We start from the raw sequence: 23834 nt of genomic DNA, 5'->3' as shown, positions 1-23834 counted from the left end.
GCAGCGGCGATTCACCAGGCTGATACCAGGAATGGCGGGAATGACCTATGAGGAGAGACTATGTAGTTTAGGGATGTACACACTGGAGTTTAGAAGATTGAGAGGGGACCTCATAGAAGTGTATAAAATTCTGACAGGTCTAGACAGACTGGATGCAGAAGGAATGTTTCCCTTGGCGGGTGAGAACAGAACTAGAGGACATAATTTGAGGATAAGGGCTAAACCATTTAGGACAGAGATGAGGGGGAATTTCTTCACTCAGAGAGTGGTGAACCTGTGGAACTCATTGCCACAGAGGGCAGTGTACGCCAGCTCATTAAATATATTTAAGAGGGAATTAGATATATTTCTACGGGCAAAAGGGGTTAAGGGTTACGGAGAGAAGGCGGGGACGGGATACTGAATTAAAAGATCAGCCATGATCTCATCGAATGGCGGAGCAGGCACGAAGGGCCGAATGGCCTACTCCTGCTCCTATCTTCTATGTATCTATGTATCCTGACACAGCGCCATCTACCGGCCGGGAGGGCTCACTGCCTTTTACACCGCTTTCGGCGGCGCTCGGCTCGGCTCTTTCCGGCAGCATCCCTCCTCCCTCACACAGACTTTGACAAACAATGATGATGGCGAGCGGGATGGCGGCAACGGAGGAACAGTCGGAGGCCGTCGAGCGGCAGTGGGATGAAGATGGGGATGAGTCTGGGCCTGCTGGGGGTGGAGAAGCAGCCGGAGCATCATCATCAGCACCACCGAGGTACAGAGCCCGCGGCGGCCTTAGGGCCCGGGACCGCCACCCCTCCCCCGGGACCGGGACCGGGCCCCTGCCCCCCCTCCCGGGGCCGCGCGCCCCCAGCCCCCCCTCGGTTGCACGGCGGCGCGCCCCCAGCCCCACTCCTTCCAGCCAGCAAATCCCAGCATTTGCAGAACAAGAGGCAAATTGCAAAAACAAACCCACATCCAGGGAAAAACCCCATTTGCAGGGCTGTGATGGGCGGGGGAAGCGGGACTGACTGAGTTGCAGAGAGCTGACACAGGCTGAATGGTCTCCTCCTGTGTTGGAACCATTCCCTGAGCTCTGGCTGTGCAATGAAAGGGAGTGTTCAGGTTTGGACTGTGCAAGGCATTTTCAGCACCAGGATCATCAATATTGACATGCTTTCAGATTTCTTTAAACCCTCTGATGAAATGGCTGGATTTTTTTTGTTCGGATGCTGAATTGGTAATTGAAATCTGTTTAATTGACCATTTGAAAAGCCAGATTTTATTTTTTTAATGCAAAATGAATATGAAAGAGAGAGTCATTTGCGGGAAAAATTGGGAATGCAGAAACACCTGAGTCAATTCGCGGCAGGTTTTATTTTCAACATCACTCAAATTCACAAAAATGGGCAAGAAAGGCTAGATGACCAATCACAATTATTTACAATTCATGGACGCTGCCATCATACTCTTGCTTAACCGCTAGATAGATTTTTGGTGAGAGTAAATTAGCGAAACCTATGTTTAATGTTGTGGGTTCAACCACTTACCTGGTGTGATAATAGCAATTGTTGGAGATTATGCACAGGACAGTTGCATGCGAATGCAATGCGCAGGCATCTCCAGACCTGATATTTTTGCAAGAAAAACAAACACGGGCAGTGCAATTTGGGATTTTTTTTTTAAATTAAGGGATGTGGCTGTTTCGGTGTTACTGCAGTAAACGTCAGCCTTTCATTGCTGGTTAGGGATGGAGCAAGGGCAGCAGGGCTCTGAGTTACCGCACTGACAGTGCCCTGAAGACCGAGGCTGTACCATGATGGGTCGGCTCAGGCCAGACACCAAGGTACTCTTTGCTAAAGGCAAGTGTGCAGCTGTTCTGTGCAAAATCTCCAACAATTTATATTATCGCACCATCATAGTGCCAGGAAAGTGACTGAAGCCACGACATTAAATGTAGATTCTAGAATGGTACCAGGGATGAGGGACTTCAGTTATGTGGAGAAACTGGGGTTCCAAATCATGAATGGTTTTGATAGAGTAAATAAAGGGAAACTGTTTCCAGTGGCAGGAGGGTCGATAAGCAGAGGACACAGATTTAAGGTGATTGACAGAAGAACCAGAGGCAACAGGAGGAAACATTTTTTTAAAAACAGTGAGTTGTTATGATCTGGAATGATCTGGAATGCACTGCCTGAAAGGGTGCAGAGTGGGAGCAGATCCAATAGTAACATTCAAAAGGGAATTGGGATAAATACTTGAAGGGAAATTTTTTTTACAGGGCTATGGGGAAAGAGCAGGGGAGTGGGATTAATTGGATAACTCTTTCAAAGAGCTGGCACAGGCACGATGGGCCAAACGGCCTCCTGTTCTGTATCAATCTATGATTCTACTAATCAAAATGATAATCCGGGACAAAATTAACAGTCGCTTGGACAAGTGCAGATTAATTAAGGAAAGCCAGCACGGATTTGTTAAAGGCAAATTGTGTTTAACTAACTTGATTTGAGTTTTTTGATGAAGTAACAGAGGGTTGATGTTGTGTACATGGACTTCCAAAAGGCATTTGATAAAGTGCCGCATAATAGGCTTGCCAGCAAAGTTGAAGCGCATGGAATAAAAGGGACAGTGGCAGCATGGATACAAAATTGGCTAAGTGACGGGAAACAGAGAGTAGTGGTGAACGGTTGTTTTTGAGACTGGAGGGAGGTATACAGTGGTGTTCCCCAGGGGTCGGTTCTAGGACCACTGCTTTTCTTGATATATTAATGACTTCGACTTGGGTGTACAGGGCACAATTTCAAAATTTGCAGATGACACAAAACTTGGAAGTTTAGTGAACAGTGAGGTGGATAGTGATCGACTTCAAGAGGACATAGACAGGCTGGTGAAATGGGCAGACACGTGGCAGATGAAAGTTAACGCAGAAAAGTGTAAAGTGATATATTTTGGTAGGAAGAATGAGGAGAGGCAATATAAACTAAAGGGTACAATTCTGAAGGGAGTGCAGGAACAGAGACCTGGAGTTATGTGTACACATTCGTTGAAGGTAGCAGGGCAGGTTGAGAAAGCAGTTAAAAAAGCTTACGGGATCCTGAACTTCATAAATAGAGGCACAGAGTACAAAAGCGAGGAAGTTATGACGAGCCTTTTATAAAACACTGGTTTCGCCTCAACTGCAGTGTTGGGTCCAATTCTGGGCACCACACTTTAGGAAGGATGTGAAGGCCTTAGAGAGGGTGCAGAAAAGATTTACAAGAATGGTTCCAGGGATGAGTGACTTCAGTTACGTGGATAGACTGGAGAAGCTGGGGTTGTTCTCCTTAGATCAGAGAAGGCTGAGAGGAGATTTGATAGAGGTGTTCAAAATCATGATGGGTCTAGACAGAGTACATACAAAGAAACTGTTCCCATTGGCGGAAGGGTCATGAACCAGAGGACACAGATTTAAGGTGATTGGCAGAAGAACCAAAGGCGACATGAGGAAAAACTTTTTTACACTGCGAGTGGTTAGGACCTGGAATGCACTGCCTGAAAGGGTGGTGGAGGCAGATTCAATTGGGGCTTTCGAAAGGGTGTTGGATAAGTACCTGAAGGAAAAATATTTGCAGGGCTATGGGGAAAGGGCAGGGGAAGTGGGACTAGCTGAAGTGTTCTGGCAGAGAGCCTCGACGGGCCAAATGGCCTCTTCCTGTGCTAGAATCATAGAATGGTTGCATGATTCTAATTTGCTCTTAAATAAAAACAGAAAATGATGGAAATACTCAGCTGGTCAGGCAGCATCTGTAGAGAGAGAAACAGAGTTAACGTTTCAGGTCGATGACCCTTTGTCAGAACGAAGGGTCATCAACATAATATTAAAATCAGAGCCAGGCCATTCAGGAGAGAAATTAGGAAACACTTCTTCATGCAAAGGGTGGTAGAAGTGTGGGGGGAAGAAACTCCCACAAAAAGCAGTAGCTGCCAGCTCAATTAATCATTTTAAATCTGAGATCGATGGACTTTTGCTGGACGGGGGTGTGATGGGATATGGAGCTAAGACGGGTGGATAGAGTTGAGGTACAGATCCGCCATGATCTCATTGACTGGCGGAACAGGCTCAGGGCTGAATGGCCTCCTCCTGTATTTTCACTAAATTCACATTTGGTCCCCTCTAACTCGGTGCATTTGAAACAATCACTGTAAATGGGGGCTTGCTATTAGAGGAGTGTGGGCCTCAGCACCCTTTGTGGCTTGTCCTTTGTGATGCCTTTGGTTACGGGACTTTGAGGGACCCTCAGGGTTTCAGATCGTTGGAAAGGTACATTGGGGATGAAAAGGTCAGGGAAAGAGACATTTCTCCAGCGCCTTTCACCACCTCCGGACGTCCCAAAGCGCTTTACAGCCAATGAAGTATTTTTGAAGTGTAGTCACTGTTGTAATGTAGGAAACGCGGCAGCTAATTTGTGCACAGCAAGATCCCACAAACAGCAATGTGATAATGACCAGATAATCTGTATTGGCCAGGACACTGGGGAGAACTCCCTTGCTCCTCTTCCAATAGTGTCGTGGGATCTTTTACGTTCACATGATCGGGAAGACAGAGCCTCGGTTTAACATCTCATCCGAAAGACGGCACCTCCGACAGTGCAGCGCTCCGAGCCTCAACCCTGCACTGGGAGTGCCAGTCTAGATATTGTGCTCAAGTCTCTGGAGTGGGACTTGAACCCACAACCTTCTGACTCAGAGGCAAAAGTGCTACCAACTGATTTCAGAAGAAAAACATGACCAAACGTGACTGAAAATTGGTGCCAGGCTGAGGGAGGTTGTCAGCCATGGGTCAGTGGTATCACTCTCTCCTCTGACTCAAGGTCATGGGTTCAAGTTGCCATCAACTGCGGAGAAACATCTGGCAGAACGGCAATCAGTCATGTCCTTCCAATCTGGAGAGAGCGAACACTGGGGTGAAGCACTGGTGGGTGCGAGACTGTCATTGGGGCAGGGGGAGAGCAATATGAGGGGATGGATTTAGAGTATCATTAAAAGGTGTGTTTTGTGCCAGTGTCAAATCAAGTGACAACACTGCCGTCACCAGCTGTGGCCTCCGTTAAATGACTGAATCGCTGTGTGGATGGGAAAAAGGGATCGGGAGGGGCAGAGGCTGGAGAATCTTCCCGAGGTGGGAGCCTGACAGCCAAGTGTGGGTTAATGCCAAGCACTGGGGATTGGGCCCTTCTCCGCTGATAGCAGAGGTGGGAGGGGCGATTAATGAACTTGTGAGCCTGGGTTAGAGGGTGCTGCCCAGCGCTGTGACTCTGTCAAAGGAACTAGATAGATTTCTGATCAAATACAACGATACAGCGCAGAAGGAGGCCATTCAGCCCATCATGCTTGTGCCGGCTCTTTGCAAGATCTATCTGATATACCTATCAATTCAGTTCATGAAAAGCGACGAGTTAAGTTAGTAACTATAGGTTTTTATTGGCTAAATAACAGAGCCCACCCTCGTGGGTGATCGGATCCAACAAGGAGGAATACCAGCCAGTCGACCACCTTTATACCTGGGCAAGCAGGCGGAGCCATGGGCGGAGTCAGCTGTGGTCAGCCCAGGTATAACAGCGTGGCAAGAGGTGACCTTGTGTAGTGATACAACAGTGTAAACAGTGATAACCATAGTGTAACGATATAAACAGTGATAACCATAGTGTAACGATAGTGAACGATAAAAGTGGTTTACCACATTCACCCCTTGTTTAAATTTGAGTCCGGCGGGGTGAAGTGTACTACCAGTTCGGGTATGTCAGTCTGTCCGGAGGCCTCGTAAGCCTTTCTGATCGGCGCGGCGGCGGTGGTGCAGTATCCGATGTTAATGCTGGTGTCTGCGTGGTCGGCGAAGGCTCGTGGGGTTCCGGCATGCCGTCTACCTGGGCTGGATTTGGGGGGGTGGTGGGGGGTAACGGTGGTGTCTCAGGGGTGCCCGAGGGTGCGAGGTCTCGTAAGGAGACTGTGTCCTCCTGCCCGTCTGGGTATGCCACATAGGCGTACTGGGGGTTGGCGTGCAGGAGGTCCACCCTCTCGACCAGGGGGTCCGTTTTATGGGCCCTCACGTGCTTTCGCAGCAAGACGGGCCCCGGAGAAGTCAGCCTGTTGGTAGCGAGGTTCCCGTAGTCGACTTCCTGGGGAAAACAAACATTCGTTCATGGGGGGTGGCGTTAATGGCAGTGCAAAGCAGTGACCGGATGGAATGCAGCGCTGCCGGGAGGACTTCCTGCCAGCGAGAGGTTGGGAGGCCCTTAGACTTTAAGGCTAAGAGAACGGCCTTCCAGACAGTCGCGTTCTCTCTTTCCACCTGGCCGTTCCCTCGGGGGTTGTAGCTGGTGGTCCTGCTTGCAGCAATACCTCTCGCTAGTAGGAACTGGTGAAGTTCCTCGCTCGTGAAGGCTGAGCCCCGGTCGCTATGTATATAGTTCGGGAACCCGAACAAGGCAAAGAGGTCGTTCAGGCATTTGATGACCGTGGTACTGGGCAGGGGAAGGCAAAGGGGAAACGGGAGTACTCATCAATAATGTTGAGGAAGTACACATTACGGTCGGAGGACGGGAGGGGCCCCTTAAAATCGATGCTCAAGCGCTCGAAGGGGCGGGTGGCCTTGATCAGGCTTGCTCTGTCCGGCCTAAAGAAATGCGGTTTGCATTCGGCACAGGTTTGGCAGTTCCTGGTCATGGTCCTGACCTCCTCGATGGAGTAGGGCAGGTTGCGGGCCTTAATGAAGTGGTAAAGTTTGGTGACCCCGGGGTGGCAAAGGTTGTTGTGGAGGGTCTGCAGTCTATCAATTTGCGCGTTGGCGCATGTACTTCGTGATAGAGCATCTGGGGGTTCGTTCAGTTTACCAGGCCGGTACAAGATATCATAATCGTAGGTGGAGAGCTCGATTCTCCACCTCAAGATCTTGTCGTTCTTGATTTTGCCCCTCAGCTTGTTATTAAACATAAAAGCGACCGAGCGCTGGTCGGTGAGGAGGGTAAATCGTTTGCCTGCCAGGTAATGCCTCCAGCGTCGTACTGCCTCCACGATCGCCTGGGCCTCCTTCTCGACCGAAGAGTGTCGGATCTCAGGGCCCTGGAGGGTCCTTGAGAAGAAGGCCACCGGTCTCCCCGCCTGGTTAAGGGTTGCAGCTAGGGCGAAGTCGGATGCATCGCTCTCCACTTGGAAAGGGATAGACTCATCCACCGCGTGCATTGTGGCCTTAGCAATGTCTCCCTTTATGAGGGAGAAGGCTGCGCATGCTTCTGCCGTCAGGGGGAAGGAGGTGGACTTCATGAGGGGTCTGGCTTTGTCCGCATAATTGGGCACCCATTGGGCATAGTAGGCAAAGAGCCCCAGGGTTCTCTTCAGCGCCTTTGGACAGTGGGGGAGGGGAAGCTCCATGAGGGGGCGCATTCTTTCGGGGTCGGGGTCGATGACTCCATTCTCTACTACGCAGCCGAGGATGGCAAGGCGCGAGGTGTTAAACACACATTTCTCCTTATTGTAGGTGAGGTTCAGCCGTTGGGCTGTACGGAGGAATCTCTCCAGATTAACATCCTGGTCCTGCCGGTCGCGGCCGCAGATGGTGACGTTATCTAGATAAGGGAACGTGGCATGCAGCCCGTTCTGGTCAACCATCCGGTCCATCTCCCTTTGGAAGACCGAAACCCCGTTGGTGACGCCGAAGGGAACCCTAAGGAAGTGGTAGAGGCGGCCAGTCGCCTCGAAGGCAGTATACTGGCGGTCCTCAGGGCGGATAGGGAGTTGGTGATAGGCCGACTTAAGGTCGATGGTAGAGAATACCCGGTACTGTGCAATCTGATTGACCATATCAGATATGCGGGGAAGGGGGTATGCGTCCAGCTGGGTGTACCGGTTTATGGTTTGGCTGTAGTCGATGACCAGGTGGTGTTTATCGCCGGTCTTAACGACTACGACCTGGGCACGCCAGGGGCTGTTGCTTCTCTCGATGATGCCCTCCTTCAGGAGTCGCTGCACCTCGGAGCTAATAAAAGCTCTGTCCCCGGCGCTGTACCGCCCGCTCTTGGTAGCGACGGGTTTACAGTCGCGGGTGAGGTTAGCGAACAGGGAGGGGGGCGGGACCTTGAGGGTGGATAGGCCGCAGGTGGTACGCGGTGGGCGGTTTAAAAGCTGCTGGTTGTAGACTGTGAGTGGGGGGAGGGGTCCACCGTATGCCAAAGTGACACTTTGAAGGTGGGATTGGAAATCCAGCCCTAGTAGGACGGCAGCGCAGAGCTGGGGCAGGACGAGAAGTTTAAAATTTTTATACTCCGTGCCCCTAACCGACAGGGTCACAACACAGTAGCCGCTGATGTCTGTAGAATGGGACCTCGACGCCATCGAGATCCGGTTGCGCGTTGGCCGGACAGTGAGGGAGTAGTGGCTCACCGTGTCTGGATGGATGAAACTCTCCGTGCTTCCGCTGTCGAACAGGCAGGTCGTGGCGTGGCCGTTTACTTTGATGTCCATCATGGACTTGGACGGGTGATGCGGGCGAGCTTGGTCAAGTGTGACGGAGGCTAGTGTATGGCTGAGCGAGCTGCTGTAGTCTGTGGGTGAGGCGGTGGTCAGGTCTGGAGACAAGGTGGCGGTCGAGTGTGGTGAACAAAATGGCGGCGCCCACGACGTTGAATAAAATGGCAGAGAAGATGGCCGCCCCCACAACTCACATGAGGCACTGCCGGCGTCGGTGGCCTTGATCAAAGATGGCCGCCCCCACGACTCACACGAGGGGATACTGGCATCTGTGGCCTTGATGAAAGATGGCCGCCCCCACAACTCGCATGAGGCACTGCTGGTTGATAGACTGCAGACCCTCCACAACGACCTCTGCCACCCCGGGGTCACCAGACTTTACCACTTCATTAAGGCCCGCAACCTGCCCTACTCCATCGAGGAGGTCAGGACCATGACCAGGAACTGCCAAACCTGTGCCGAATGCAAACCGCATTTCTATAGGCCGGACAGAGCAAGCCTGATCAAGGCCACCCGCCCCTTCGAGCGCTTGAGCATCAATTTTAAGGGGCCCCTCCTGTCCTCTGACCGTAATGTGTACTTCCTCAACATTATTGACGAGTACTCCCGTTTCCCCTTTGCCTTCCCCTGCCCAGACATGACCAGTACCACGGTCATCAAATGCCTGAACGACCTCTTCGCCTTGTTCGGGTTCCCGAACTATATACATAGCGACTGGGGCTCATCCTTCATGAGCGAGGAACTTCCCCAGTTCCTACTAGCGAGAGGTATTGCTGCAAGCAGGACCACCAGCTACAACCCCCGAGGGAACGGCCAGGTAGAAAGAGAGAACGCGACAGTCTGGAAGGCCGTTCTCTTAGCCTTAAAGTCTAAGGGCCTCCCAACCTCTCGCTGGCAGGAAGTCCTCCCGGCAGCGCTGCATTCCATCCGGTCACTGCTTTGCACTGCCATTAACGCCACCCCCCATGAGCAAATGTTTGTTTTCCCCAGGAAGTCGACTACGGGAACTTCGCTACCAACATGGCTGACTTCTCCGGGGCCCGTCCTGCTGCGGAAGCACGTGAGGACCCATAAAACGGACCCCCTGGTCGAGAGGGTGGACCTCCTGCACGCCAACCCCCAGTACGCCTATGTGGCATACCCAGACGGGCGGGAGGACACAGTCTCCTTGCGAGACCTCGCACCCTCGGGCACCCCTGAGACACCACCGTTACCCCCCACCACTCCCCCAAATCCAGCCCCGGTAGACGGCATGCCGGAACCCCATGAGTCAAATTTAGCCAATAAAATTGATATACCTATCAATTCAGTTCATGAAAAGCGACGAGTTAAGTTAGTAACTATAGGTTTTTATTGGCTAAATAACAGAGCCCACCCTCGTGGGTGATCGGATCCAACAAGGAGGAATACCAGCCAGTCGACCACCTTTATACCTGGGCAAGCAGGCGGAGCCATGGGCGGAGTCAGCTGTGGTCAGCCCAGGTATAACAACGCGGCAAGAGGTGACCTTGTGTAGTGATACAACAGTGTAAACAGTGATAACCATAGTGTAACGATATAAACAGTGATAACCATAGTGTAACGATAGTGAACGATAAAAGTGGTTTACCACACTATCCAATTAGTCCCACGCCCCGGCTCTGTCTCCATAGGGGTAACAGAGCACTTGGAGAGTCACGGTATGATTAGGCAGAGTCAGTACGGATTTATGAAAGGGAAATCGTGTTTGACAAATATATTAGAGTTTTTTGAGGGTGTAACTAGCAGGGTAGATAAGGGGGAATAAGTGGATTTTCAGAAGGCATTTGATAAGGTGCCACACAAGAGGTTATTAAACAAGATTAGGGCTCACAGCGGGGATAATATACCAGTATGGATTGAGGATTGGTTAACTGACAGAAAGCAGAGAGTAGGAATAAACGGGTCATTTTCAGGTTGGCAGGCTGTAACTAGTGGGGTACCGCAAGGATCAGTGCTGGGGCCTCAGCTATTCACAATCTATATCAATGATTTTGATAAGGGGACCAAATGTAATATATCCAAGTTTGCTGACGATACAAAGCTAGTTGGAAAAGTAATCTGTGAGCAGGACGCAAAGAGGCTGCAAAGGGATATAGACAGGTTACTTGATTGGGAAAATGGCAGATGGAGTATAATGTGGGGAAATGTGAAATTATCCACTTTGGTAGGAAAAATGGAAAAGCAAAACATTTTTTAAAAGGTGAGCGACTGGTAAATGTTGGTATTCAGAGAGATTTGGGGGTCCTTGTAAACGAATCAGAGAGTTAGCATGCAGGTACAGCAAGCAATTAGGAAGGCAAATGATATGTTAGCCTTTATTGCAAGGGGGTTGGAGTATAAGCGTGAAGAAGTATTACCATAATTATATAGGGCCTTGGTGAGACCAGACTTGGAGTACTGTGTATAGTTTTAGTCTCCTTACCCAAGGAAGGATATACTTGCCTTCGAGGCGGTGCAACGAAGGTTTACTAGGCTGATTCCTGAAATGAGAGGGCTGTGCTATGAGGAGAGATTGAGTAGAATGGGCCTATACTCTCTGGAGTTTAGAAGAAAGAGAGGTGATCTCATTGAAACGTATAAAATTCTGAGAGGGCTTGACAGGATAGATGCTGAGAGGCTGTGTGCCCTGGTTGGAGAGTCTAGAACAAGGGGACATAGTCTCAGGATAAGGGCTTGGCCACTTAGGACTGAGATGAGGAATTTCTTCACTCAGAGGGTGGTGAATCTTTGGAATTCTCTACCCCAGAGGGCTGTGGATGCTCAGTCGTTGAGTATATTCAAGGCTGAGATAGAGAGATGTTTGGACACTAAGGGAACCAAGGGATATGGGGATAGTGCAGGAAGGTGGAGTTGATGTAGAAGATCAGCCATGATCTTGTTGAATGGTGGAGCAGGCTCGAGGTGCCTTATGGCCTACTCCTGCTCCTAGAGTCATAACGGCACAGAAGGAGGCCATTCGGCCCGTCGATTCCGTGCCAGCTCTCTGCAGAGCAATCGAATAAGTCCCATTCCCTCGCTCTATCCCCGTAACCCTGCAAGTAAATTTCCCTCAAGTGCCTATCCCGTCTCCTCTTGAAAATATTGAGTGTCTCCACTTCCACCACTTTCATCGGCAGCGAGTTCCAGGTCCTCACCACTCGCTGCATAAAAAAGTTTTTTCTCGCGTCCCCCCTGTATCTCTTGCCCAAAACCTTAAATCTGTGTCCCCTAGTCCTTGTACCATCAACTAATGGGAACAGCCTTTCCCCATCTAGCCTATCCAAACCCGTCATAATCTTGTACACCTCTATCAAATCACCCCTCAACCTCCTTTGCTCTAATGAAAACAAATCCAGCTTCTCCAACCTGTCCTTGTAGCCAAGATCCCCCCATCCCCGGAACCATTCTGGTAAATCTCCTCTGCACCCTCTCAAGGGCCTTCACATCCTTCCTAAAGTGTGGTGACCAGAACTGGCCGCAATATCCCATTGTGGCCTAACCAGCACTTTATAAAGGTTCAGTATTACTTCTCTACTTTTGTACTCAATCCCTCTATTTATGAAGCCCAAGATCCCATATGCTTTGCTAACCACTCCCTCAATGTCCTGCCACCTTCAGGGACCTATGCACATTAACTCCCAGGTCCCTCTGTCCCTGCACACTCTTTAAAACTGTGCCATTAAGTGTATATTGCCTCTCTCTGTTCCTTCTGCCAAAATGCATCACCTCACACTTCTCTGTATTAAATTCCACAAATTCTCTATATTAAGTTCCATCTGCCACTTGTCTTCCCATTCTGCTAGCCTTTCTATGTCCTGTTGGGGATATGGGAATAGTGCGGGAAGGTGGAGTTGATGTAGAAGATCAGCCATGATCTCATCGAATGGCGGAGCAGGCTCGAGGGGCCGAATGGCCTACTCCTGCTCCTATTTCTTATGTTCTTCTAGCCTTGTAAATTTTTTCCCTCCAAGTATTTATCCGATTCTCTTTGAAAGTTACTATTGAATCTGCTTCCACCGCCCTTTCAGGCAGTGCATTCCAGATCACAACAACTTGCTGTGTGTATAAAAAAAAAAAAAAAAAAAATGTTTCCTCATGTCGCCTCTGGTTCTTTTGCCAATCACCTTAAATCTGTGTCCCTCTGGTTACCGACCCTTCTGCCACTGGAAACAGTTTCTCTTTATTTACTCTATCAAAACCCTTCATGATTTTGAACACCTCTACCAAATCTCCCCTTAACCTTCTCTGCTCTAAGAGAACAAGCCCAGTTTCTCCAGTCTCTCTACGTAACTGAAGTCCCTCATTCCTGGTACCATTCTAGTAAATCTTTTCTGCTGCGCCCTCTCTAAGGCTTTGTCATCCTTCCTAAAGTGTGGTGCCCAGAATTGGCCACAATACTCCAGCTGGGGCCTAACCAGTGTTTTATAAAGGTTTAGCATCACTTCCTTGCTTTTGTATTTCTGAAGCCAAGGATCCCATATGTTTTTTAAGAGCCTTCTCAACATCCTGCTGCCTTCAAAGATTTGTGTACATGCATCCACCAGATCTCTCTCCCTGCCTCCCCTTTCAAATTGTACCATTTAGCTTATATTGCCCCTCTTCGTTCTTCCTACCAAAATGCATCACTTCACACTTTTCTGCGTTAAATGTCATCTGCCACGTGTCTGCCCATTTCACCAGTCTATGTCCTTCTCAAGTCTGTTGCTAACCTCCTCATTGTTTACTACATTTCCGAATTTTGTATCATCTACAAACGTTGAAATTGTGTCCTGTATACCCAAGTCCAGGTCATTAATATATATCAAAGAGCAGTGGTACTCCTACCAACCCCTGGGGAACACCACTGTATACTTTCCTCCAGTTCCTCAGGGCAGTGTCCTAGGCCCAACCATCTTCAGCTGCTTCATCAATGACCTTCCCTCCAACATATAGAAACATAGAAACATAGAAGATAGGAGCAGGAGTAGGCCATTCGGCCCCTCGAGCCTGCTCCGCCATTCAATGCGATCATGGCTGATCATCCAAATTCAGTACCCGGTCCCTGCTTTCTCCCCATAACCCTTGATCCCTTTCGCCTTAAGAAATATATCCAACTCCTTCTTGAATATATTTAATGAATTGGCCTCCACCGCCTTCTGTGGTAGAGAGTTCCACAGGTTCACCACTCTCTGGGTGAAGAAATTCCTCCTCATTTCTGTCCTAAATGGCCTACCCTTTATCCTTAGACTGTGTCCCCTGGTTCTGGACTCCCTGACCATCGGGAACATCCTTCCTGCATCTAGTCTGTCCAGTCCTGTCAGAATTTTATAAGTTTCAATGAGATCACCTCTCACTCTTCTAAACTCCAGCGAGTACAAGTCCAATCGACCCAATCTCTCCTCATACGTCATTCCTGCCATCCCAGGTATCAGCCTGGTGAATCTTCGCTGAACTCCTTCCATGGCAAGAACATCCTTCCTCAGATAAGGCGACCAAAACTGCACACAATACTCAAGGTGTGGTCTCACCAAGGCCCTGTACAACTGCAGCTAGACATCCTTGTTCCTGTACGCAAACCCTCTCGCTACGAAGGCCAACATACCATTTGCCTTCTTAACCGCCTGCTGCATCTGCATGCTTACCTTCAGCGACTGGTGCACAAGGACACCCAGGTCTCGTTGCACTTCCCCTTCTCCCAATCTATTGCCATTTAGATAATAATCTGCCTTCCTGTTTTTGCCACCAAAGTGGATAACCTCACATTTATCCACGTTATATTGCATCTGCCATGTTTCTGCCCAATCACCCAACATGTCCTAATCATCCTGGAGTTTCTCGACATCCTCACAGCACACACGCCCACCCAGCTTTGTGTCGTCTGCAAATTGGGAGATATTCGACCCCTGCGGTACCCCACTAGTCACTGCCTGCCATTCGGAAAAAGACCCGTTTATTCCAACTCTTTGCTTTCTGTCTGCCAACCAGTTCTCTATCCAAGTCAATACCTTGCCCCCAATCCCATGTGCCTTAACTTTACACGCTAACCTCTTATGTGGGACCTTATCGAAGGCCTTCTGAAAGTCCAGATACACCACATCCACTGGTTCTCCCTTATCTATTTTACCAGTTACATCCTCAAAAAATTCCAGTAGATTAGTCGAGCACGATTTACCTTTTATGAATCCATGTTGACTTTGTCTGATCCTGTCACTCTTTTCCAAGTGCTCTGCTATTACATCTTTTATAATGGACTCTAGCATTTTCCCCACTACCGATGTCAGGCTTACCGGTCTGTAATTCCCTGTTTTCTCTCTACCACCTTTTTTGAATAGTGGGGTAACATTAGCTGCCCTTCAATCCATGGGTACTGTTCCAGATTCCATCGAATGTTGGAAGATGATCAGCAATGCATCTACTATTTCTAGGGCCACTTCCTTAAGTACCCTAGGATGTAGATTATCAGGCCCTGGGGATTTATCAGCCTTCAGTCCCATCAATTTCCCTAACACCATTTCCCTACAAATACTGATTTCTTTCAGTTCCACCCTTTCATCAGACCCTATGTTCCCCGGCATCTCTGGGAGGTTATTTGTGTCCTCCTTTGTGAAGACAGAACCAAAATATGTATTTAGTTGGTCTGCCATTTCTTTGTTCCCCATTATAAATTCCCCTGATTCTGACTGCAAGGGACCTACGCTTGACTTCACCAACCCTTTGAGTGACATTCCCCAATCAATCCTACCCAACTCGCGCCTCAGACCATCGTAGTTTCCTTTATTTAAATTTAGGACCCTAGTCTCTGAGTCAACTACTTCATTCTCCATCTTAATGAAGAATTCTATCATTATTATCGCTCTGACCCAAGGGGCCTCGTACAACAAGATTGCTAATTAATCCTTTCTCATTACATAATACCCAGTCTAAGATGGCCTGATCTCTGGTTGGTTCCTCGACCTGCTTTCTATCCTATCACTGACCTTCCCTTTTGTTCTTTCATCGCCTCCCCCTTTTCCCAGCCCCTAAACCTGCTCGAGGAATTCCGGCTCCGTGTTGAAGAGCTGGAGTCCGAGCTTCAAACACTGAGACACATCAGGGAGGGGGAGAGTTACCTGGACTGTGTGTATCAGGAGGTAGTCACACCAATTAGATTAATTAATTCAGTTGTAGTCCGTGGCCAGGGTCAGGATGGTGTGACTAGAAGTGAGGCAGGTACGGGGATCCAGGAGGTAGTGTTGGAGGAGCCGCAGCCCTTGCTCTTGTCCAACAGGTTTGAGGCTCTTACTCCCGGTGAGGATGGGAACAGGGACTGCGGGGAGGATGAGCAACCTGGCCACAGCACCGTGGAGCGGGGGGCTATTCAAGTGGGGGGAGTTAAAAGAAATGTTGTAGTGGTAGGGGATAGTATCGTTAGGGGGATAGATAGAGTTCTTTGCAGCCGAGAGCGAGAGTCCCGAAGGCTGTGTTGCCTGCCCGGTGCCAGGGTTAAGGACATCTCCTCTGGGCTGGAGAGAAACTTGGAGTGGGAGGGGGAGGATCCAGTTGTCGTGGTCCATGTTGGTACCAACGACATAGATAGGACAAGGAAGGAGGTTCTGCTGAGGGAGTTTGAGCAGCTAGGGGCCAAATTAAAAAGCAGAACCACAAGGGTAATAATCTCTGGATTACTACCTGAGCCACGTGCAAATTTGGCTAGGGTAAATAAAATTAGAGTTAAATGCGTGGCTCAAAGCCTGGTGTGGGAGAAATGGGTTTTGCTTCCTGGGACACTGGCATCAGTACTGGGACAGGAGAGAGCTGTTCCGTTGGGACGGACTTCACTTGGCCAGTGCTGGGACTAGAGTCCTGGCGAATCGAATAACTAGGGCTGTAGAGAGGGCTTTAAACTAATTAGTGGGGGGGAGGTTTTAAGAGCGAAAAATAAAAATGACAGCGGAGAAGGCAATAAAGCAAGGTAGCAGTGGGGGAATTAAAAACCAGAGCGCGTCAGGAAGGGACAGAATGTATAATGATAAAGGTAAAGTGGTAAAAGCAGGAATAAATTGTCAGAAAACATATTTGAAAGTTCTTTATCTGAATGCACGCAGCATTCGTCACAAAATTGACGAGTTGACGGTACAAATAACTACACATGGGCATGATCTGGTGGCCATTACGGAAACATAGCTGCAAGATAATCATGAGTGGGAACTAAACCTACAAGGGTATTTGACAATTAGGAAGGACAGACAGGAAGGAAAGGGAGGTGGGGTTGCTATGTTAATCAAGGATGGAATCACTGCAATAGTCAGAAATGATATTGGGTCAAAGGATCAGGATAGTGAAATAGTTTGGGTGGAGATAAGGAATAATAAGGGGAAAAAGTCACTGGTGGGTGTAGTCTATAGGTCTCCTAACAGTTGCAACTCTGTTGGTCGGTGTATAAATCAGGAAATAGTTGGGGCTTGTAATAAGGGAACAGCTATAATCATGGGGGATTTTAACTTTCATATTGACTGGACTAATCAAATTGGACATGGCAGCCTTGAAGAAGAGTTCATAGAGTGTATTAGGGACGGGTTCCTTGAGCAGTATGTAACTGAACCAACCAGGGGACAGGCAATCTTAGATCTGGTCCTGTGTAATGAAACAGGATGAATAAAAAATGTCCTAGTAAAGGATCCCCTTGGAATGAGTGACCATAATATGGTTGAATTCCAAATTCAGTTTGAGGGTGAGAGAGTTGGATCTCAAACCAGCATACTGAGTTTAAATAAAGGAGACTATGAAGGTATTAGAGTAGAATTGACTAAAGTGGACTGGGAAAACAGATTAAAGTGTAAGACGGTATAAGAGCAGTGGTCTACATTCAAGGAGATATTTCACATCTTTCAAGATAAATATATTCCACTGAGGAAAAAGGGGAGTAAAAGAAAAGACAGCCATCCGTGGCTTAGTAAAGTAATAAAGGATAGTATCCGACTGAAAACAAGGGCATATAAAGTAGCCAAATCTAGTGGGAGGATAGAAGATTGGGAAGCATTTAAAAGCCAGCAAACAATAACTAAAAGATTAATTAAGAAAGGGAAGATAGATTATGAAAGTAAACTAGCAAAAAATATAAAAACAGATAGCAAGAGTTTCTACAGCTATATAAAAAGTAAAAGGGTGGCTAAAGTGAACGTTGGTCCCTTAGAGGATGGGACCGGGAAACTAGTGGTGGGGAACATGGAGATGGCAAAGACGCTGAACAAATATTTTGTATCAGTCTTTACAGTAGAGAACACTAAAAATATCCCAACACTGGACAAACAGGGGGCAATGGGGGGGGAGGAGCTAAAGACGATTAAAATCACTAAGGAGATGGTACTCAGTAAAATAATGGGACTTAAGGCGGATAAATCCCCCGGACCTGATGGCCTACATCCTAGGGTCTTGAGAGAAGTGGCGGTAGGGATTGTGGATGCATTGGTGATTATTTTCCAGAACTCCCTGGACTCAGGAAAGGTCCCGGCAGATTGGAAAACTGCTAATGTAACACCCTTATTTAAGAAGGGAGGTAGACAAAAAGCTGGAAACTATAGACCAGTTAGCCTAACATCTGTGGTTGGCAAAATGTTGGAGTCCATTATTAAGGAAACAGTAACAGAGCATTTGGATAAACATAATTTAATAGGACAGAGTCAGCATGGTTTTATGAAGGGGAAGTCATGTTTGACAAATTTGCTCGAATTCTTTGAGGATGTAACATACAAGGTGGATAAAGGGGAACCAGTGGATGTGGTGTATTTGGACTTCCAAAAGGCATTTGACAAGGTTCCACACAAAAGATTACTGATCAAGATAAGAAATCACGGGATTGGGGGTAATATACTGGCATGGGTGGAAGATTGGCTATCTAACAGAAAACAAAGAGTTGGGATAAATGGTTCATTCTCGGGCTGGCAATCAGTAACTAGTGGTGTTCCGCAGGGGGTCAGTGCTGGGACCCCAACTCTTTACAATCTATATTAACGATTTGGAGGAAGGGACCGAGTGCAACATATCCAAGTTTGCCGACGATACAAAGATGGGAGGGAAAGCAATGAGTGAGGATGACATAAAAAACCTGCAAAAGGACAGACAGGCTAAGTGAGTGGGCAGAGATTTGGCAGATGCAATATAATGTTGGAAAGTGTGAGGTTATGCACTTTGGCAGAAAAAAATCAACGAGCAAGTTATTATCTAAATGGAGAGAAACTGCAAAGTGCTACAGTACAAAGGGATCTGGGGGTCCTGGTGCATGAAACACAAAAAGTTAGTATGCAGATGCAGCAGGTGATCAGGAAGGCCAATGGAATCTTGGCTTTTATTGCAAGGGGGATGGAGTATAAAAACAGGGAAGTCTTGCTGCAGTTATACAGGGTATTGGTGAGGCCACACCTGGAATACTGCATGCAGTTTTGGTTTCCATATTTAAGAAAAGATATACTTGATCTCGAGGCGGTTCAGAGAAGGCTCACTCGGTTGATTCCGGAGATGAGGGGGTTGACGTATGAGGAAAGGTTGAGTAGGTTGGGACTCTACTCATTGGAGTTCAGAAGAATGAGAGGCGATCTTATCGAAACATATAAGATTGTGAGGGGGCTTGATCGGGTGAATGCGGTGAGGATGTTTCCACTGATGGGTGAGACTAGAACTAGGGGGCATAATCTAAGAATAAGCGGCTGCCCTTTCAAAACTGAGATGAGGAGAAACTTCTTCACTCAGAGGGTAGTAAATCTATGGAATTTGCTACCCCAGAGAGCTGTGGAAGCTGCAACATTAAATAAATTTAAAATGGAGATAGACAGTTTCCTAGCAGATAAGGGAATTAGGGGTTACGGGGAGAGGGCAGGGAAGTGGACGTGAGTCTAGATTCAGATCAGCTATGATCCTATTGAATGGCAGAGCAGGCCCGAGGGGCCGTATGGCCTACTCCTGTTCCTACTTCTTATGTTTTTATGTTTCCTTTTCCTGCTTTTTTCCAGTTCTGACGAAAGGGCATCGACCTGAAACGTTAACTCTGTTTCTCTCTCCACGGATGCTGCCTGGCCTGCTGAGTATTTCCAGCGTTTTCTGTTGTTAATCTGGATTACTGGTCCAGTAACATAACCACTATGCTACCATTGCTGAACACGTGGTCAGTTTGCCGTGATTAGAGAGGGGTCAAAATGGAGCGGCAACGTTGAAATTGCCAGATATTGCGTCAAATCAGCGTTTACAATCATTGACATCACGATCTGCCTCATGTACATATCTGGAGTGAGCGCAGGTAGCGGCAGCACGACCGACTTTCCCAAAATGGCGGCGGCCGCAGGATGCAGCAGAAGTGTGGCGGCCGCCATTTTTTCAGAATAAACCGGCCTTAACGGCCGACGCTAGACCTCCGGATTTGGCTGCCACAGAGTTCAGTATTTTTCCCAGTTGGTGGGGGGAGGAATTCTAGTGAATGATTTGCCTCAGACAGGTTCTGGTGTGAGAATGCCGCCTCAGCTGGGGGCAGGGGGTGGCAGAGATTTAATATATAGTTGGGAGGGGTGGGGAGACTGATTTGGCCTCATCAGTGTGAAAGGATTTTTGTCTGCTATTTTTCTCTCAGCACTGAGACTATCAGCTGTGGGGAAGGTGCTGTGAACTTTGATACACATTTGGTCTCAGTGGGGTGAATTGCAACTGTTTCCTCTGTGGTGGTGTTTGGTGGGTTACAGTCAGATAGAGGCATGTTTGCCTTCTCGCTTCCTGATGGTGGTGAGTCATGTTCTGGTAGTTCCGTGGCTGCTGCCAGCCCTACAATAAACACACCCAGTAATCCAATCTTCATTTGTGAACATTTCCATGTGTTGAAGGGCTAGTTGAACACAAGAGGCTTCACAGCAAAGACTAATTCTGCCTTCACTCGCTGTCTACTTACCAGTAGGACTCACTGAGTAGCAACTAGGAAGAAGCTTGGATAATTTATAGAAAATAAATTCCAATAAGTCGTGAACTTTTATTTTATAAGATAAGGAACTTGATAACAGTAGTCACTTACCGCCCATGAATACCCACTGACGGCCTCTGCTTCTTCATTTGATACTATTCCTTCATAGGGTCCAAAGTGAACGCCTTTGGGAATAACCTGCCCTTCATTCCAGACACCAAGACCAGCTTGTTGAATTTTTGAAGTCGCTATGCTGAGACCCTCTGGAAGAGTTAAACGTGCTCTCTCTGGCTGATTGAATTCGACCACAGTGTCCTTTATGAACACTGGAGGACCATACACAGGGCATTCTTCAATAGAAAATGTCTCGCAGTCTTCACAAACTAACACATAAAATACAAATTAAAGATGGATCAGGATCTCAGTTCATTATTCAGTGTCCATGAAGACGAAGGGGGCTCACACTGAGAAAGGTAGATTACCTATCGTAGCTTTGATCTTCCTCATTGTTTGATTGCAATTCAGTCTGCACACACAAGTATGCTATTTCTGGAAACTATCAGCTGGTGAAAACACTTGAGGCATCTTCCCTCAACGAAAATTACACCCAGTGCCAGTTTAATCTTTCCCCACTCTATTGTATAAGGGCTTGTTCTGGGTGACATGTTCGGTTCTTTAATCCAAGAAGGCAGTACTGACCACAATTAACAACAACATTGTAAAACTGGCAACAGTCTCTCCAAGCCGTGCCGCACCCGATAAGATTAGGAGTGGGCAGGAAAGGAATTTTGCACATGGAGACTGAATTTAAAAGAATGGTGAAGATTATACATATAGTAGACAATTGGACATTGCTTCCTATAGGTGAAAGCTTCCTCATTCATTGAATGAAGTTCAACAGGCACATCCAGTTAGAAAAGTCCCTCTAAACCATCAGGCAAATTACTCTTGCGGACAATGTCACTTCTCTCTCAAATTTGCCCTTTCGGTTATGCCGTCATCTTCTCCCCACACCCCTTCCCAAACCATGCTGATTCCCAACTTAATTCTGTCTGCACCGTCAATTCTTCGGAGATGGTCCTTGCTTGCCATTCATAAGTTTGAATGTTAGCTGCTGCTTGCCAGCCCAAGCCTGGATGTTGTCCAGGTCCTGCTGTAGGCTGGCATAGGATGCTTCAATATCTTAGACAAGGAGCTGCTATTCCCTGTTTATGATTACTGAAAGTCCTATTCTATTTCATTACAAGATTCCAGAATTATTATCAATAGTTTGGGGATCAAATTTGTGATTGTTCTTTATCATTGAGGAAAAACAATCGGTGCCTGTCTGTGGGCACTCCTGTCCCACCACTCTGACATGCTGTATTGCTCCACCAATCCCCTGGCCTACCAAGCCCCCTGTGTCATCACACCAAAACACCCAATAAATTATTCCTGCCCTGAGGAAATGGATGGGTTACTTTGCACATACACAGGTAATCATCGTCACAAAGTTCCCTTTCTTCAGTGAAACTTTTCTCCCTCTATTTCTCAAACAGTATCTTCTGCTTCCAGTCTCTTTGGTTGTTTCTTTATTTGCTGACCCCAAGATTTTTCCAGTGCAGACAACTGTGGAATAAATCAAGAAGATCATGAACAAAAATTGAACCAAGTAATTGTAATATTCTTGCATGTAAGATTTGTTTTTGGTTGAACAGGAGATGCTGAAGATACTTACATCATAATGCAAGACATTGCGTTAATCTGATTTGAAAGACTACTGCAGTGATCACATTATCAACATAGAGCATCTCTTGCTCAATAAAAAACCCTCAATTATTCAAAATAGAAATACTTTCTGAAATCCTTTAGTCTAGATCAAATACCTTTGTTGAATTCACTACGAGCTTCATAGAAACATAGAAGATAGGAGCAGGAGTAGGCCATTCGGCCCCTCGAGCCTGCTCCGCCATTCAATGAGATCATGGCTGATTATCCAAATTCAGTACCCTGTCCCTGCCTTCTCCCCATATCCCTTGATCCCTTTAGCCGTAAGAAATATATCCAACTCTTTCTTGAATATATTTAATGAACTGGCCTCCACCGCCCTCTGTGGCAGAGAATTCCACAGGTTCACCACTCTCTGGGTGAAGAAATTCCTCCTCATTTCAGTGCTAAATGGCTTACCCCTTATCCTTAGACTATGACCCCTTATCCTTAGACTATGACCCCTGGTTCTGGACTCCCTGGCCATCAAAAAACATCCTTCCTGCATCTAGTCTGTCCAGGCCTGACAGAATTTTATTGGTTTCGATGAGATCCCCTCTCAATCTTCTAAACTCCAGTGAGTATAAGCCCAATCGACACAATCTCTCCTCATACGTCATTCCTGCCATCCCAGGTATCAGCCTGGTGAACCTTCGCTGCACTCCTTCCATGGCAAGAACGTCCTTCCTCAGGTAAGGCGACCAAAACTGCACGCAATACTCAAGGTGTGGTCTTACCAAGGCCCTGTACAAATGTAGCAAGACATCCTTGTTCCTGTACTCGAACCCTCTTGCTACGAAGGCCAACATACCATTTGCCTTCTTAACCGCCTGCTGCACCTGCATGCTTACCTTCAGCGACTGGTGCACAAGGACACCCAGGTCTCTGCACTTCCCCTTCTCCCAATCTATTGCCATTCAAATAATAATCTGCCTTCCTGTTTTTGCCACCAAAGTGGATAACCTCACATTTATCCACGTTATAGTGCATTTGCCATGTTTCTGCCCAATCACCCAACCTGTCCAAATTGCACTGGAGTTTCACGACATCCTCCTCACAGCTTACCCTCCCACCCAGCTTTGTGTCGTCTGCAAATTTGGAGATATTACATCCAATTCCCTCGTCCAGATCATTAATATACATTGTGAACAGCTGGGGTCCTAGGACCGATCCTTGCGGTACCCCACTAGTCACTGCCTGCCACTCAGAAAACGACCCGTTTATTCCAACTCTTTGCTTTCTCACTTTCACAAACCAAGGTATTCGTTTCTCTGTTGATCATTTGAACTGAAACTGTCTCTTGAATAGCTGAGGCAGTGTCCACAGTGAAGCCCCTGAAAACTTCATCTTTATCCTCTTCTGAATGGGACGCCATCTGTGATGGGGCTTTTCGGTTCTGAAATGCAGAATGTGACGATAAAACTGTATCTCACCGCTCCTGAATTAAAGAATAGCTGCCTCAAGACTGCCTGTATTACTAAAGCGAGTATGTACAAGTCGAAGTGTTTGTCTACTTTTCTTCTCCAATAGTTATTTTAGAATATTTAACAAAACAAAGTTACCCAACTACCCATTGGATAAAAGCAGTCGCTCCCCACTGAGCCAAACATATCACAGAGTTCCCATGTTTGATAATGTACTCCTGTGTTGAGTTTGATGATCTCAGCAAATCTAGTAAACTTCATACAATTAACCTCAGCACCCTTTTGCA

At 47.5% G+C, this 23834-nt stretch overlaps 1 long non-coding RNA gene across 1 annotated transcript; it reads left to right on the top strand.

The window, feature by feature from the left end:
* Positions 1-528: 528 nt before the first annotated feature.
* Positions 529-23588, top strand: LOC147109042 (uncharacterized). Its single transcript, XR_015080169.1, has 2 exons — positions 529-754; positions 20547-23588. It is a non-coding gene; the product is annotated as an uncharacterized LOC147109042 (long non-coding RNA).
* Positions 23589-23834: the final 246 nt, after the last annotated feature.

Source organism: Somniosus microcephalus, chromosome 12, assembly GCF_052327205.1.
Source record: "Somniosus microcephalus isolate GS21.2 chromosome 12, FLI_Smic_1.0, whole genome shotgun sequence".
NCBI lineage: Eukaryota > Metazoa > Chordata > Chondrichthyes > Squaliformes > Somniosidae > Somniosus > Somniosus microcephalus.
Note: the sequence above shows the minus strand (reverse complement) of the source record. Positions and strands in the feature narration are given on the sequence as shown.